The 6,344-nt window shown below is 41.6% G+C and overlaps 1 non-coding gene across 1 annotated transcript; it reads left to right on the top strand.

The window, feature by feature from the left end:
• The first annotated feature begins 4,251 nt into the window (after nucleotides 1–4,251).
• LOC115032247 (small nucleolar RNA SNORA17) lies at nucleotides 4,252–4,386 on the top strand. The gene has a single exon (XR_003837897.1). It is a non-coding gene; the product is annotated as a small nucleolar RNA SNORA17 (small nucleolar RNA).
• Nucleotides 4,387–6,344: the final 1,958 nt, after the last annotated feature.

Genomic DNA, 6,344 nt, shown 5'->3' with positions numbered 1-6,344 from the left:
AAAAATAATAGAAGTTAAAAGAAACCATAGCTTCAGGACTGCCCAAAGCCTCCTCACAGACACATAATTAAAAATAATAGAAGTTAAAAGAAACCATACCAAATGTGGTGTAGAGAGAATGGCTTATGTATTATGTGGAAGCATCATCTGCTGATGGCCTATTAGCTCAGGCAGGAAATAGAAGGTGGGACTTCTGGCAGAGAGAGAAGGAATTCTGGGAGAGTCAAGAGAAGAGCATTCGTCCTTAACTTTGAGGAAGTTGGATGCATGAAACTGAGGCAAGGTGACCAGCCGTGTGGTGGCAGACATAGAATAGAATAAACGGGTTATGTAAGTTATGAGCTAGTTGGGGAATGCGCCAATGCTTACGGCCGAGGTGTTTATTCATAAATAAGTCTCAGAATCATTTTTTTCTGGGTATGAAGAGGCCGGGGAGAAAAGCTTGTGGCTACAATGTGGGTCAATGATAGAAAACTCACATTATGCGTGAAGCCCTAGGTCTGATACACAGGGCCACAAGCAAAGCAACCTGAAACAAAAGTTACACAAAAGTCATCTTGAGTTCAAGTCATATGATTCCAGCCAGTGCCCAGCTAGTTCTCCACCTTTTTTCTTTTCTTTAATTTTTTCATACTCTGAGAATTTCATTTGAAATATATTAATACATATTAATTATTATATTAATATCACAGAATTAGTATTATATTAATTTGATATAATATATATTAATAGACATTTAATATAACATATGATAATATAGTGCTATATTAATAGAATATTAATGTGTATTAAAAGATTTATTTACTTAAACTGTTTGATTTCTTTTCTTTTCTTTTTTCTTTTTCTATTTTTTTTTGAGACAGTGTTTCTCTGTATAGCCTTGGCTGTCCAGGAACTCACTTTGTAGACCAGGCTGGCCTCAGACTCAGAAATCCACCTGCCTCTGCCTCCCAAGTGCTGGGATTAAAGGCGTGCGCCACCACCATAGATTTTCTTTAGGCATACCAGAAGAGGGCATTGGATTCCATTATAGATGGTTGTGAATCAAACTATATGGTTGCTGGGAATTGAACTGAAGACCTCTGGAAGAGCAGTCAGTGCTCTTAACCATCTCTCCAGCCCCATATATATATATATACATATACATATATGTATATATATATGTATATAATATATATATGTATATATATATTATATACATATATATATGTATATATATATTATATATTATATATATAATCATATTCTTTCCTAACTGCCAACTCCTCCTAGATCTCCTTCCCAACTTCCTCAGATTCACGTTCTCTTTTTCTCTTAAAAGCCAAAACAACAAAAGCCAAACACAAGGAAAAAAAATCTATCAAAATACACGGAGTCTGATTTGTGTTGACCATCTACTCCTGAGCTGGGGTTCACCCTGGAGTGTGACTCTCTGAAGAAAGCTGATTTTCCCTTCCCCAGAAAATATCAATTACTCCTAGCTTCTTGGCTGGGAGTGGGACTTGGCGTTCACTTCCTTTTCTCCAGGCTGCCATTGTTGTCTGGTTTGAGCTTGTGCTGGTCTTATGCCTGCTGCCACAGTCTCTGTGTTCATATATGTTCCAGCCCTGCTGTATTTGCAAGATGCCCTGAAAACTGTGCAGCATCTCTGGCTCTTACAATCTTTCTGTTTCCTCTTCCAACAGAGCCCTGGGCCTGGTGGGGAGGGAGGGGTTCGATACAGACAGCCCACCTAGGGCTGAGTGCTCCGAAGTCTCTGACTCTTTTCTGTGGCTCTCTGTGTTAATTACTATCTTCTGTAATTACTCATCATCTGATGAGGCTGAGTGTGACATTGATCTATGGATGCAGCACTGTACCATTAGGAGTCATTTTACTGCGATGTTCATGCAGCAGAGTAATTGTAGTTGGTTAACTTTTGAAAAGCTACTAATGTATAAGGTTCATATATAGTCCACATATGTCTTCATATATATATGTACACATATATTCTACATATATTTCTTCATATAGATATATTCTACACATGTCTTCATATATATATATTCCACATATGTCTTCATATGTATACATATATATTTTACACATATATCTTCATATAAATGTACACATATATGTTCCACATATATGTCTTCACATATATATTTATATATATTCCACATATGTCTTCATATATATACACACACATATATTTCATATATATATGTATATATTCCACATATGTGTGTATATATATATATATATATACACATATATATATATATATATGGAATTTAAATGGTGTTGCAGTAAATATTGAGTGTTTCTACCCCACCTTAGATCATTTAGTTACCACATAAAAGATACAAAATCTTTATATTTATAATAAGCCTTAAAGCACCAGAGTAGGGCAGATATCAACCCTCTATGTTATTTTGTCTAATTCCCTGTCAATATCCCCAAGATAACACTTGCATGTTCTGCTTAGGCTGCTCCTACTCCAACAGGCTGGCCCTCATGGCTATGTACTCACAACCAACTTCCCCATGATGCCTTCCTTCTTTTTATCCCTCTCCTTGTGGTCTCTCCTCCGACCCCAAGCCCAGGAACCAAAGCCCTGCCTACCTCTCTTCTGCCTAGCTACAGTCTGTCAACATCATAAGGAGCCAGGTTTGCACAACAAAAGCTGGCGTATGTGAGAATTCACTCATCTTGAGGCAGCTAGACCTTGGGATATAGAATTTAGTATTACAATACATAGCGACAGACCAAACCTCAACAATATGGCATCCTCATGTAACCAAGGAGAAAGAAACCCTAATTAGATATCATATGCTACCAAATAAAATTCCCAGGGCCTCATAGACCACCCCCAAACACTGTAGGCTATTGCCAGTGATCTTAGCTACCATCAGTAACTTGATGGTAGGACCCTATTGCTGAAGATGTCATATGTATGACCTAGAACATGGAGAAATTGGGCTGACACTCAACTAGAAGCTTCATCCCTACTATCTAGTGTCCATAGTATTAGAAGGCACTGTATGTAGTACTAGAGGGAAAATATCAACAATATCATCTGCTTATATGACTATGTGAGCTATGATGGGGAATGAAAAAGGAATGGGGTGCAAGAGAAGGATGAAGCCAAGACAAAGTCTCAAAGTTTAATATTTAGCACTGCGTTTATATAGGGAGAGCCCACAGACCCGTCCTTTGTCTCAGCTGGACTGTGTTGCAAAGCAAGTTCAGGGGGCAGTCTACTCCTGTAGGAAATTGCAGGAGCAGCAAGGCAGAAGATCTCACCTAGGTCAGCCGAAGACCAACTGTGGTGAGCACTTGAGGTCTATTTAATCTGCTCAAGGCTGGGGGAAGGGCACAATTCTCTCTTTTTTGTTTTTTAAAGATGAGCTGCATGGGGGCACAAGATTTACTTGTTTTCCATAATCCCATCTAGGTTAAAGAGTGGCCAGGTCACCGTGCCTGTCTTAGGTTGGTGTCTACATTGCTCCTTCTTACCTGTTAGGGAGAACAAACATATCATTGATATATGTCTCTGTCTTAGGTCGATTGGAGCTCAAGAACACTCTTACCTGTCTCTGACCACAAGCCTTCTATAGCACACTCTTTCCCATTCACACCAAAGCCACAAAGGACATATGGATATGCACTCAATGCATTTTCTTCATATCAATGGATAACTGCTGAGCTTGCTAAAAGTGATCCTGTGTGATGGCAACCAATCTGTTTGAGATACAAGGTCCAAAAGTTAAATTCAACAAGATTATAATTAATGGCCCAAGCAGTGTAGAAATTAAAGTTGTAAGCCACAGGGAAGTGGAGAACCAGGATTCAAACCATCCCTGATTCTGTTCTTTTTCTCTTTTCCTTTTGGCTCATCCTTCTCAAACTTTAGCCATAGACACCTTCACTATTCCTGAATGATCAACGTAAAAGTAACATTCTTCATGCACAGGTTACCAGTCAGGTTTTGTTTACATTTAAGGCCCACTCCACGAGATGAACCCCACATTTGATATTGCCGATATGGTGAAATATAAATTGTCTTTGATCTACGTATAGCACTCAGACCTTGTTAACCGCATAGATCTGAGGAGTGAGTGTTTTAAGTTAAATGAGTTAATCTAGGGATTAAATCTTAGAGTCAGGACCATTTTGACCCATGAGGAAAGAATATAGCCCCTGGGGAGTTCCTTTCTGGGGCAGTGGTATGGCTCTTGAACTATCTCTAAAGATTTCCTTGAGGTTCCTTCTGTCATTTACAGCCTTCAAAAATCATCCCTTGGATCACATGTGTGCCAGTAGGTGGCAGAGAGGAGAGAGGCTATTTCTATGCTGAGTATTCTGACCTATGAACATTTTAATGATTATTAGTAGGCTAACATTCCCTGGGAAAAAAAAATGAGCCTGAGATGTCTACCACTCTAGAGCCAGGCAGGCTTGGATGAGCTCCCAGGATGGGGAGCAAGTTGGAGACTAGAAGAACCCAACCTGGGACGGTGGCCTTGGGTGGGAGTGAGTTGGAGACAAACGACTCTTTCACAGGGCCATTCCGGCAGTCTGGGTGAGAAGCTAGCCCAAGATGATGATCAGACTGTTGCCACAGGATCCAGACATGGTGCTAGCCTGAGATGACCACCAGTAGAGTGCCACTCAGGTCTGGTGGTGGTGGTGGGGCAGACCATGCCTGAGATGACCTATGCCCGGCACCATAGTACTCCTGACACCACTCCTGGGATCACTCTAGACACTCAGAGGCTCCAGGCCACTCAGAGGAGCGAGTCAGTGATGGAGAAATGGAAGAGGAACATAAGGGTATGAGCATTGTGAAGATGGGCAGAACTGAGAGTAGTGAGGAACACCCCGATGTGAGTAGCAAGTTATGCCACCTGGGACCATGGTGGGATCCTGGCCCATGCTGCCACTGGGCAGCCATACCTGGGCCCATGGCCCTGCAGCAGCCTCAAAAGGAGTCTTTGATGAAGACACCCCATTTAGGACTGAGTGCTTCAAAGTCTCTTGTTCCCTGCACATTGTCCAATTGTGTGTTTCTGCGTCATTCCCATCTACTGCACGAAGCAGTTTTTCTGATGAGGGCTCAGTGACATACTGATCTATGGGTGTAGGACTATGGCATCAGTGGGCATTTTACTGCCATGTTCCTTTAGCAGACTAATAGTAGCAGATTTTTTCTCTAGGTCCATGACCTTGATCTAGTCTTAGCTTTTTGGCCATGTATGAGTTCCATCTCGCAATTAGTCCTAAATCCAGTAAGAAAATGGCTGGCTACTCCCATAACACTGGGCCATTATTGCACCAGCCTGTCTTGTAGACAGGTTTCTGTTGTTGGTCACAGGGCTTGTAGCTGGGTGAGATTAATAAATACTTTTCTACCTTTCTTCTCCAGTATCTTTCAGAGTAACTCTCTGAAGAATGAATGCTGGTCAGCAGGGGTTGAACTTGTAGTTGGGCCACCAGCTTGATTTTCTGACATGTGTCAGGTGACTTACATTGACATAAGTAAGTTGTGTCTTCAGCCATAGGGCCTTACCATCAGGCTGTGTTGTGTAGCAGCTTGGTTTGTGTCTTGGAGTGACAGTTGGTTTCCTTTGCCTTCCATGTTGTCCTGTGGGCAATGGTGTTAGTGTTTGCCTGTTGGGGTTCAGTTGGTGGTATTTTCATTTCTATTACCTGCCCCAGGGAGCTTGGACAGCAACCCCCACAGTATCAATAACCAATATATACTGCCTACTGGTTCTTCTTCTCCAGTGGCTGACACAGAGCGGTGTAGCTGGGTTGTTCTGGCTTTGGGTCTTACGTGAAGTTATAATTAAGATGCTGGTGTGTGTGTGTGTGCTAAGGTCTGTTAGCAAAGGTTTGACTGGGACAGGAAGTTCCATTCCCAAACAGCTCATTCTTTGTGGCAATGGTCCTCAGTTCCATGCCACATAGATCTCTCCACAGAGTGCTTGAGGAGCGTCACAATATGGCAATGATGAAGTAAGAGCTCATCCCTCGTGGTGAGCAATCTAGGAAGGCGGAGAGCTGGGAAATTTTTATCTACATAGCACTGGAAATTGCCGTACCCTGCTACATACACACTAGTTTTCTTGATCCCACAGACCATCCCTGAGGCCATGCGGAGAGGGTGAATACCAGGCGGCTCAACAATAGTCATCGTGGGTGCCTTTCTAGGGCCTGCTTCATTGTAATGTACACTTTTGGGGCTGTGTAGTTCGAGCACCATAGGCAAAAGGCCTTTAGTTACAGGAAATGAAGAAAATTTAAGACATAATCTAATGAAGGTCACATTAATTTTAAGAATGAATTAATTTTACTTTATA

Source organism: Mus caroli, unplaced genomic scaffold (assembly GCF_978045245.1).
Source record: "Mus caroli unplaced genomic scaffold, Mus_caroli_1 scaffold_9, whole genome shotgun sequence".
NCBI classification, from domain to species: domain Eukaryota; kingdom Metazoa; phylum Chordata; class Mammalia; order Rodentia; family Muridae; genus Mus; species Mus caroli.
This window is presented reverse-complemented; position numbering and strand designations above follow the sequence as displayed.